General features: G+C 40.9%; 1 long non-coding RNA gene across 1 annotated transcript; it reads right to left on the bottom strand.

Moving 5' to 3' along the window:
• Positions 1-785: 785 nt before the first annotated feature.
• LOC117797695 lies at positions 786-10220 on the bottom strand. The gene is made up of 4 exons (XR_004622653.1): positions 10082-10220; positions 9735-9809; positions 3821-3888; positions 786-1117 (listed from the first exon to the last, which is right to left on the bottom strand). It is a non-coding gene; the product is annotated as an uncharacterized LOC117797695 (long non-coding RNA).
• Positions 10221-10821: the final 601 nt, after the last annotated feature.

The raw sequence follows: 10821 nt of genomic DNA, 5'->3' as shown, positions 1-10821 counted from the left end.
CTCACTGGCTGCCTCTCCATCTGTCAAATAAATAAATAAAGTCTTTAAAAAAAAAGAGAGCCCTGAGGTAGGACAATATTTCTGGATACCTAAGAAGGGATTCACTGAGACTGACAGTCTTTTCCCTCCACTCTGCTAAGGTGAATATCTCCAAACCTCCTCTGTTTACCCAAGCATGTGGCCCCCCCTTTTAGAATCCCTTCAAGATATCCCTTCTATCTTCAAATGTCCTCTCTGGATGCCTTCTCAGGCAATTCTGGCTCTAGCTTCCCTGCAGATGGAGCTTAGACTTTCCAATTGGTGTCAAGCAAAGAAACAGATCTTGATTTTCCTTATTGTGTATATCCAATGAGAGAGGTGGCCTCAGTTAATATGGGAGCAAATGAGAAGATGGATAAACTTACTAACATGACAGCCTCTACTGCACTAAATCCTTGAGCTGTATCCCCCCAAAGAATGACCCACACCCACCTTCACCAGCTCAGTGTTGACGTCTCTAAAAGATGAGACATAGGTCAATGCTGAAGCTGGAGCAGAAGCTGCTTTTTGTCTATTAATAGCAAGTGGCCCGAAGAATAGGTCTGGGCAGCTGTCAGAAGGCAGGTGATTAGGAAGCCTGTGGGGTGGGAAGTTCAGGGCTTTGGAGAGGCCATTCCAAGGGTGTGGGGATGCAGTTCCTTCCCCACCTTCACTGCCTGAAAGGGAATTACCTACTTGGTGCCTCATTTCCATGAAAATTTGTCAGCAAGTAGATTATGGGGCTTTTTAGAAAGAACGGGGCAGAGTCGTGTGGCATGGAGAAGATCTGAGAAGGAACGTGGCACAGATGTAGTTCAGTGAGGCCCGGAGAGGGGACAGGTGGGGCTGGCCTGAAGGGAGGGCTAGGGAGCAAGCAAAACAGGCCAGAAGCAGAACGTGAAAAGAGAAAGGGGCCGACAGAGGGAACTTGTTCAGAAAATTTAGCAACTATCTTAGGGATTAAACTTTTCATCCTACTACTCTGGGGGTAGTATGTCCCCCCACTACAAGTACTCTAACAGAACACCAACCTCTTGAGATGTCATTACGGGAACATTTGGATACAGCTGGGGCTTTTGGTGGATGAAGACTCATCATTCTGTTTGGAAGAAGCAAGAAAACACATCAGTTATGTGGCTAAGGTTTGGTGGAAAGGAATGTGCCTTTATACATTTTAAAACACAGATGCTCTCTTGAAACCAGCACCTGTTAACCTGGTGCTCAGACCCCGTTGCCACAGTATTAGATGACAGGGCCAGAGAACAGGACATCTCAAGCTCTCTCACTTTGATGGACTTTGATAAACACTTCATTGAAAAAAATATTTTATTCATTGTCAGAACATGTATGGTCTAAGAATAGAAGGAACAAGAATCCTCCAGTCTCCAGAAAAAAATGAACAACTCTTCCAGATCAGTAATCTACCCTTCAAGTGCAAAGCAGAATATTTTGGTGAGAACCTTCTTATTATTTTATTTTTACTTTTTTGCCTTAAAATCTCTTTTTTTTATTCCCATCAATATTATTCTGTGAGACTGGGTTTCTCTAATGTTGAATGTTGTTAAAGCAAGACAGAAACCATTTAGAAATACCGTGTTGTCAATCCAACTTTGATTAAATAAATTTTTAAAAAATATTTATTTATTTATTTATGTAATCTCTACACCCAACATGGGGCTTAAACTTATGACCCTGAGATCAAGAGTAGCATGCTTTTCCAACTCAGCCAACCAGGCACCCCTAAATAAAGTTTTTATAAAGAATATTTTTATTTATTTTAAATTTTTTTTAGTTTTTATTTTAATCATCCAGTTCTCATCACAAGTCTACTCCTTAATCCCCATCACCTATACCGCCTTCCAATTTTAGAGAAAATGTCTGGACCACATCTCCTATTTCTCCTGGTGGCTAAGGCTATGGAAGTGACTCTTGACCAAAATGGTATGAGTCCAAACCATTTCTACATTAAATTGCTTAATTTCTAAAGACTGCCAAACCTTTAAACTTTGATGGGATATCTAAGTCTCTGCACTCATTTCATTGTTTCCATTTCTACAAAGATTTTCCAAGATTATTTTTGCTTTGCTACCAAAAATATGGCCCATCTGGCCAGTTTATTTTATTCAATTGCCATTGGGGGAATTAATGGGACTAAGAAAAAGAAAAATCCTTTCTATTACCTGTGTTGAAAAAACAGGAAGGTGGTATTTCTAAGACTGAGTCATTTAAGATTTGTTTGCACTATAAATCAACAAATATATATCTCTCCACTCATATTTCCTTTCTCTCTTTTTCTCCCCCCCTTCCTTCTTTCCTTCATTCCTTCCATTCAATAAATATCACTTAATTTCTACAATGGTTACAATTAAAGTCACTTTTTAAAAATTCTTATTTCAGTAAGGGCAATCTACCTACCCATATATAGTGAGACTCAAAAACTGTGAGGACAGATTTTATAAGCTACAAAGAGAACCAGGACCTTATGTTATAGTCACACTAGCTAAATCTCAAAAAGAAGTGGTCTATATTCTTTCATTACATTGAAAAAAAAAATAGCCCATCTAATGATACCTCAGATTGGTGTAGGTGTGATTTTAGGATTGGTTCAATCCTTAGTCTAGCTCAAGGAATAAGACCTACTTGTTTAAGATCAGCTAATGATTCTGGAATATGGGACTTTATTTAAAATATCAAGATTGCAGGATAAATGAACTGGGACAACAGATTTCAAAAGTTTCTGTCCTAGAAGAGTGAAACTCTTGCTCAGAAATCCCGGACTTTAGATTGTTCTGTTTTCTATTTAAAGTCTCTACAGAATATTTATTTGAATTGCTTTTATTATGATCTGATAGGAGCTTTGGGAATGTTGCAGGTAAATGTTATTAGTGCTGGAGCGTGTTGTGCTCAAATACACTACTCATTCCTCCTTGACCCTGTGTCTCTGGGCCAGGTGCCCAACACGTGGATTCCATTCATCTGAGTCTACACTGCAGCTTGGAGCAAATTTCATAAAAGGAATCATAACAGCTACTGCTCTCCAACATAAGGTTACAAAAAGACCTATTTTTCCATATTATTGCTCTCTCTACGAGGAAAAAAAGTTGAAGATTGTCATTAGATCACATATAACTTTTTAATTGGTCACATCAAATCTGACTGTGACTGTGTGCTTACATTCCCACCATCGACTGAAAGGCAAGTCTACTTACATTGGTGTCTTATGCAGGGTGAGTCTGTATTTTGAGCTTTTTAACGACGTAAAAGCTTCATTAGAATCTGTTTTCCTTTTCTGCTGGTTAAATGCAGGGGGGGAAAAAACCCTTGAAATCCAACTGGGCTTTGTTTTTTATATACTTGATAAGAAAGCAGCAAATGACAACCAAACTGATGACAGGACTTTTAGTTACTGAAAAGTGCAGAGGATGTCCTGGGCTGAGAACAATCATGTGTGATGTCCTGTACCTTCTGAATTACGTAAGTCACCTCCACAGAGAATTTGTACTCAGTTCTGCCTGAGTTACCAAAGGAGTCTCGTAGCCTCTTCCTTGTACTGTTCTTGGGAAGGCAGAAAGGTAGATTATACTTTCTACCATAATTTCAATAGCTGTTCAAGCAAAAAGGTGAAAACAACTTTTTTGGTCTAACTCTCTGGTTTAACCAGGAAATGAAACCAGTCAAGAAGCCCATTCTCTAAGCATTCCCTGAACACTCTACTTACCATGTTTCTCAGTCCACTGTTCTGGGTCCCCAAACTGATATAAACGGAATTAAAATAATGTCCTGATTAAAATCTTAGACTTACCTGTGACTCATAAAGTTCTCAAAGGATAGTTTCAGATTATGAGGGATTGTCATAGTTCTTGGTTGTACCTGAGAAAGAAAGTCTCATTTAGAACATTGTCCAAAACTCTGTTCCAACTTAAACAAACAATGCACCACCTTAGCAAACTCAAGTTGAATTTCATATTGTATTTAATATTCTTTTGTGATATGAATGAACCAGAGGGGATCACCTGCCCACAAGCCATAGGGTTCATGTTCTTCCCTGGTTATCAGATTTTGAAGTTAGAAACCTCAAGATTGGTTAAGCCTCCAATTCTCTTTGTTTAGCTCACCCCCAACATTCTTCAGGTCTCAGGTCACCTGTCAGCCTCTCACGGACACCACTGACTCCTGGAGCACTGTTAGGTAATCCTCTGCCTTCCGTTCTCACTGTTCCTTAAGCTTCCTCTACTAGAATACTCCTAAGGTTTCTATTGTATTTACTTGCTTAATGTCTGGTTTCCCTCACAGACTTTCAGCTTCACGGGGGGCGGAGACTATGTCCCTATTTTTGTATTTCCAGGTTCTAACACAGTGCCTGTTCAAGAAATATCTGTCGATCAAATTAGTGAATGAATGAACCCATTTGAAGCACACTTGAAAGTTTTAAGTGTGCCTTTCCTAGAGGACTAAAATAAATTATACAGTTACAGTATTTCTGATTAAGACATTATTTTCTTGATCTTGTCCAGATTTGTTACTGGCACTAAATATTGGTTTTCTTTTGGAGCTCAGGATTTTACAAAGAATCATTTTTCCCCATTACTTCTCAAAAGATATCGTAGCCATGACAATGAAAAGATAATCACAAGATGTGGGTGCAGGTGTTCAGCTGGGCTATTCATCGAGTGACTTGTGTTTTAAATGTATGACACAACAAACCTGCAAATTACTATGTGTTAAGGGCCTTCGGAGATGCTTGAAGGGAGGGAAGAGTCTGAACATTAGTTCTATAGAAATGCCAATCACTTACGGTATTTAATCAGATTGTTGTAACTCATTAGCTGAGGGGAAGGGAGGGGAGAGGGAGGAAAGAAATGATCCGATAACGGGAGCATGTGGGAGTAGTGAGGACAGCAAAGGCTTTGGTGAGAACCTGAGAAGAGGTTTCTACATACATAAAAGGGGTGAGAATGAAAGAGACAGACCGTCTTTTTAAAATTTCTTCTGAAGTTGGCTCTGTTGAAAGAAAGATGGAGGAAATTCTCTACTTTCTCCTATTTGCGTGACCCCTTTTCAAAAGCCCCTAGATCTGGCTAGTGCTATTGTATGCATGAGTGGGCTATGGGGCTACCCCAGAACAAAGCTACCAAAGAGAGCATTTTGTCCCTGAGAAGAAGTGTGTCATGTGGGGAACTCCTATTCAGTCTTGAAAACCATGCATCTTCTCCTTCTGGGAAGACTTCTCTGATATCTACTTTCCATGCCTGTTTAATCCTACCAGGTTTATTTCTATCTCTAGTCATCATTTTAATTCATTACTTGTTTACCTGTTGGCTCCTTGAAAGTAGAGCTTGTGTCTTATTCTTTATTTTTTTTGTCCTTTGTAGCTGAGCTATTACCTAAGTCCCTGTCCCATGGTAGGCAGTCAATAAATATTTGTTGAAATAAACTGAATTACATAAATAGACTTTTGAAACCAATGAACATACTTATGTTGGAGATGGCTCCCTACAGTATGTCCAGCTTGACATTCTACTTTGAAGGGGCTTGAAAGTGTGTATTAGAGAGCAATGCACATAACAGAAGGACTACAAAATAGACGTTTTAAGGGGAAGATGAGCTGTTTAGAGCAGACACCTAATAAGAGACAATTTACATAAAATTACGGTGGATATCCCTGGTGACTCAGAGCCATAACTTTCAGTAGATAATTTCTTCCACGTTAAATAATTGAGCTCCTGGCCCAGGGTACTCATACACAGGAGTATGAGTAGTCATACAAGCCAGGTCCTATTAGGATTTTTCTTTTTTTGATATTCATCCACTTTATGCTTTTATTTTTTTAATATTTATTTATTTGAGAGACAGAGATAGCAAGAGAGAGCACGAGTCGGGGGGGGTGAGAGGGAGCAGCAGGCTCCCCACTGAGTGGAGAACCCAACGTGGGGCTTGATCCCAAGACCCTGGGATCTTGACCTGAGCCAATGGCAGATGCTTAACCGACTGAGCCACCCAGGTGTCCCATTTGTGCTTTTATTTTTAAAAATATTTTTCTAGTGCTAATCTTTTTTTAAATTCAGACACCATAAGATTCACAATCTCAGCATACAAGTCAAGTGGCTTTTAGTAGTGTCACAAAGTTGCACAACAATCACCACTATCTACTTCCAGAAGATGTTCCACAGCCCAGAAAGAAACTCTGTCCTCATTAGCATTCTCCATTCATTCATTCCCCATGTCCTTGGCAACCACTCTCTATTTTCTGTTTCTACAGATTTGCCTATTCTGGACATTTTATAAAAATGAAATCAATATAACACATGGCCTTTACTTATCTGGTTTCTTTTACATAACACAATGTTTTCAAGGTTTGTCCAGGTTATAGCATATATAAGTCCTTTCTTTTCATGGCTGAATCATATTCCATTGTATGAATCACATTGTGTTTATGCATTCATCAGTTAATGTACCTTCGAGGTATTTTTACTTTTTGGCTATTATGAGTAATGTTGCTATGAACATTCTTGTACAAATTCTTGTACAAACGTTTTCAGTTCTCTTGGGTATATATCTAGGATGGAAATGCTGGGTCATATGGTGACTCTATGTTTAAGTTTTTAAGGAATTGCCAATTGCGGTTTCCTAAAGCAGCTGCATAGTTTTACATTCCTGCCCGCAATGTATGGGGGTTCCTATTTCTCCATATCCTTGCCAACACTTGTTATTGTCTGCTTCTTTATTATGGGCATTCTAGTGGGTTTAAAATAATATCTCATTATGACTTCAATTGCATTTCCTTAGTGGTTAATGATGTTGAGCATCTTTTATGTGTTTATTGGCCATTTGCATATCTTCTTTGGAGAAATGTTTATGCAAATTTTTGTCCATTTTGTCCATTTTGAAATTGGGGTGTTTGTCTTTCTATTGTTGAGTTGTAAACTTTTTTAAAATATATTTTGGATTCTAGTCCCTCTTCAGATATATGATTTGCAAGCATTTTCTCCCATTCTGTGGGTTGTCTTTTCACGTTCTTGATGTTCTTTGCAGCAAAGAAGTTTTTAACTTGATGAAGGTGAATTTAGGTAGTTTTTGTTGTTATTGTTTGTGCTTTTGGTGTCATATCTAAGGAACCATTGCCTTATTCAAGGTCATGAAGATTTACACCTATGTTTTCCTCTAGGAGTTTGATGTTCTAGCTCTCACAATTAGGTCTGTGATCTACTTGTAGTTATTTTTTGTATATGGTGTGAGGGAGGGGCACAACTTCATTCTTTTGCTTATGGATATAAAATTGTCTTTGTATCATTTACTGAAAAGACTATTCTTTCCTCATTAAATTGTCTGATACCTTTGTCAAAAATCAGTTGTTCAGGACCTCTTATTCTTGGGGAGAACCCATATTATATAATTAAATTTGATTTTCTCCTGTCAAAATTTTTTTTGGTTGTTCACAAATGTAAGGTTTTATTTCTAGACTCTCAATTTTATTCCATTGATCTATATGCTTATCCTTATGACAGCACGACAAAGTCCTGATTATTGTAGCTTTATAGTAGGTTTGAAATCAGGAAGCGTGAGTCCTCCAACTTTATTCTTTGTTTTCAAGATTGTTTTAGCTGTACTGTATTTCTTGCATTTCCACATGAATTTTAAGATCTGCTTGTCAATTTCTTCAAAAACGTCCTGTGAGGTTTTGAGGAGGATTGCACTGAACATGCAAATCAATTTGGGAGTATTGCCATCTTAAAAATCCATAAACATGCCTTTTTTCCATTTAGTTATGTCTTTAATTTCTTTACATGATTTTTTATAGCTTTTGATGCACAAGTCATGCATTTATTTTGTTAAATTTATTCCTAAGTATTTTAATTTTTTGATGCTTATTGCAAATGGAACTGTTTTCTTAATTTCATTTTTGGATAGCTCATTGCTAGTCTATAGAAAGAGAACTGATTTCCGTATATTCACCTTGTGTCCTGTAACTCTGCTATACTCATTTATTAGCTTTAATTGTTTTTTGTGGGTCTCTTAGGACTTTCCAGATATGAGATTATGCCATCTGCAAATACAGTGTTATGTCTTCCTTTCTAATCTGGTTGCCTTTTATTTCTTTTTCGTGTCTTAACTGCCCCAACTAAAACATACAGTACAATGTTAAACGGAAGCAGCAGGATTGGACATCCTGGCCTTGTTTCTGATCTAAAGGGAAAATATCCAGTCTTTCTTCATTGAGTATGATGTGAGCTGTGGGTTTTTCATAGATACGCTTTATTGGGTTGAGGAAGTTCCTTCTATTTTTAGGAGTCTTTTAATATCTTCCCCAGCATCTACCTTCAGCCCCCTGCCGAGAAAAGAGGGGTCTCAGTGACTACAGCAGATAGGGCCCCAACCCCAGGAGGACATTGAAGTGCTGTTACACGTAGGAAGTAAGGGTGTTTATTTCATGCTCGTTTTCTTTCTACAGTTTCCTACCAGGCATTCACTGATTCTGACTTCCGCGTTTAAAGTCTTTCTTTTGGGGATCTGCAGTGAACGGTAAAACCAGTGTGTGGTTCTACTCCGGTCAAGCCTGGGTGAGGGTGAAGGTCGGAGAAGAGGTCTTGAGAAAGAGAGCAGCTGCTGAAGTCCCAAGCGAGCCAGCTGGCCGAAGCCAGCTTGGGCCCAGGGTCAGTGCATTCTAAATGTGGACACAGTGATTCCAGGAATAAGACCAGGAGAAATCCCAATCCCAGCCTCCCAGATTCCAGTCAATGCCATTACTGAACACTGTGATCCTGATTAAGTACAATGTGCACACAGACTGTAACTTTCAGATACACCTTTGTCAGTTACTTCAGTTAAATTTCCAAATCCCACAGAAAAATTTCACAAACGGCTGGTCTCTTTCATATCCTATTAGTCAAAGCACTCTCGCCATTAACTCATCAAAGGAGGCTCTCTTCTTTCTCCTGATTTTCTTCTCCTCCTGGCCCTTCCTCTTATTGTACATCAGCCCAGAGCCAAAGGGGAATCATAGGATATCAGAATGGTAGAGACCCTTGCTCAACCCCTACCCCAAACCTAACCGTTTAGCCAAATTAACCTTCAACCCAAGGCTGACTCACCCTAATCCTAATCCTTAAACTGACCCAAGTCCTAACACTGACCCGTACAGCATCCTTCCAGACACAGGCCTCTTTCTGCAGCAGCTGTGACAGATGGCAGAGCTTTGTCCTCGTTTCCTCCAGACCCCCTTGCTATCCTTCACCCCCCACCATTCTGCACCACCAGTTACAGACACCCCCCACTAGCTGGAAAGTACTGTGGAATCTTTCCTTAGCTTTCGTTCTGAGGTGCGGATTGAATTGATATATCCAAAGACGAAGCTGCTTGCTTCACGACTGTAATGGTAGAGGCGGGCTGTGTTGTGGGGGTGGGTGCTGTGTTGTGTTGGGGGGATGGTCCACAAGCTCCTGACCCCCTACAGCAGTGTAGCGATGGTAGGATCTCCGAGTAAAGTGGCTCATCTCATCTCTACCCCTCTGACTCACCTACCCTAATTCATCCTTTGGTTTGTTGAAAATGGGGAGGGTTTATCATATTGTCTGAGATAATGGTCTCCCAGGGCCAACAAGTCCTCATTTGCAGCCTTCCCTGCGAACAGTGTTGTCTCCCCACGGGGCTCTGGCGGGGGAGGGGCTGTGCTGTGTCCTGGGATCCCCACGCTCATCTCTGCCACCCCACTGACTTACCATTTTTATTTCTCGACACGTGGAGCACAGCTGCTTGTTCCTGATCAGCATGGGATTACTCTGGATCCTGCCGGCCTGAGGGGAGACAGAAACAGAGGGCGGTGAGGAAATGGTGGGGGCCACTGGGGCAGCAAAGAAGGGCGACGGGGCTGGAGGAGTAAGCTAGGTAACAGTTCTTCCTTCCGGAAAACAGAGGGAGACTCTGGTCTCAGCTCCGTCCTGGGTGGATGTTGAGTCCAGGCTTGCTGACGGTGGAGGCTCAGAAAGAGTTTAGGCAGGAGCAGGTGAGCCACAGACTGATCAGGGGCCTTGGGACCCCTGCACACAGTGGTGCAGGTACACCTTACCCTTCTTCACTCGCACTGACATCAGCGTCTGGAGGTGTGTTCGTAGGAAGTGTATGATATGGGGGAGAACAAGGTCGGGGGGACAAACCGTGACTGAATTAAAGCCCCCTCCTGCCATTCGATTGTCTGCTGACTTCTTACCACACGTGTCTACACCTGTGCCCTGACCCGTTCGTGCTGCGCTGGGAGGGGCGCGGAACAGGAAGAGGAGGAGTGTCTCTGCAGCATGGGGAGCACCTGCGGTGCACTCCTGGGTGAGCTTCAGGGACTGGTCTGCCAGTAGCTTCATCCTCTGAGAGACATAAAGCGTTTGGGTGAGGCGCTACTATTGAACGTATGAGGGCTGAACACTAGGCACAAAGTTGGATTCTTTTGACAAATATTTAAAATACATTTCATTTTTACAGGCCATTTACAGAGAATCAAGTGAGTATTACAATGCTGTGGGTTGGTAGGTTAAAGTATGAGTGTGAACGGCTCGATTCATTCATTCCACAACAGATGTTTATTGTGAGGCCACCCCGTGGAAGGTGCGGGGCTGGGGCCACAAAGACGAGGAAGACATTTTCTGGCCCTAAGGCAGGCCAGGGAATAACACAGATTCATTCGTTTGCCCATTCATTAGGTACTGGGGTCCCCGAAACAAATAAGAACAGACACATGAAAAGATGTTCAAAATCATTAGCCATCAGGGAAATTCAAACCAAAACCACACTGAGATACCACCTTATGCCAGTTAA

This window comes from Ailuropoda melanoleuca, unplaced genomic scaffold (genome assembly GCF_002007445.2).
Source record: "Ailuropoda melanoleuca isolate Jingjing unplaced genomic scaffold, ASM200744v2 unplaced-scaffold11312, whole genome shotgun sequence".
Lineage (NCBI taxonomy): Eukaryota > Metazoa > Chordata > Mammalia > Carnivora > Ursidae > Ailuropoda > Ailuropoda melanoleuca.
The sequence above is the reverse complement of the archived record's forward strand: the minus strand, read 5'-3'. Positions and strand labels throughout refer to the sequence as shown.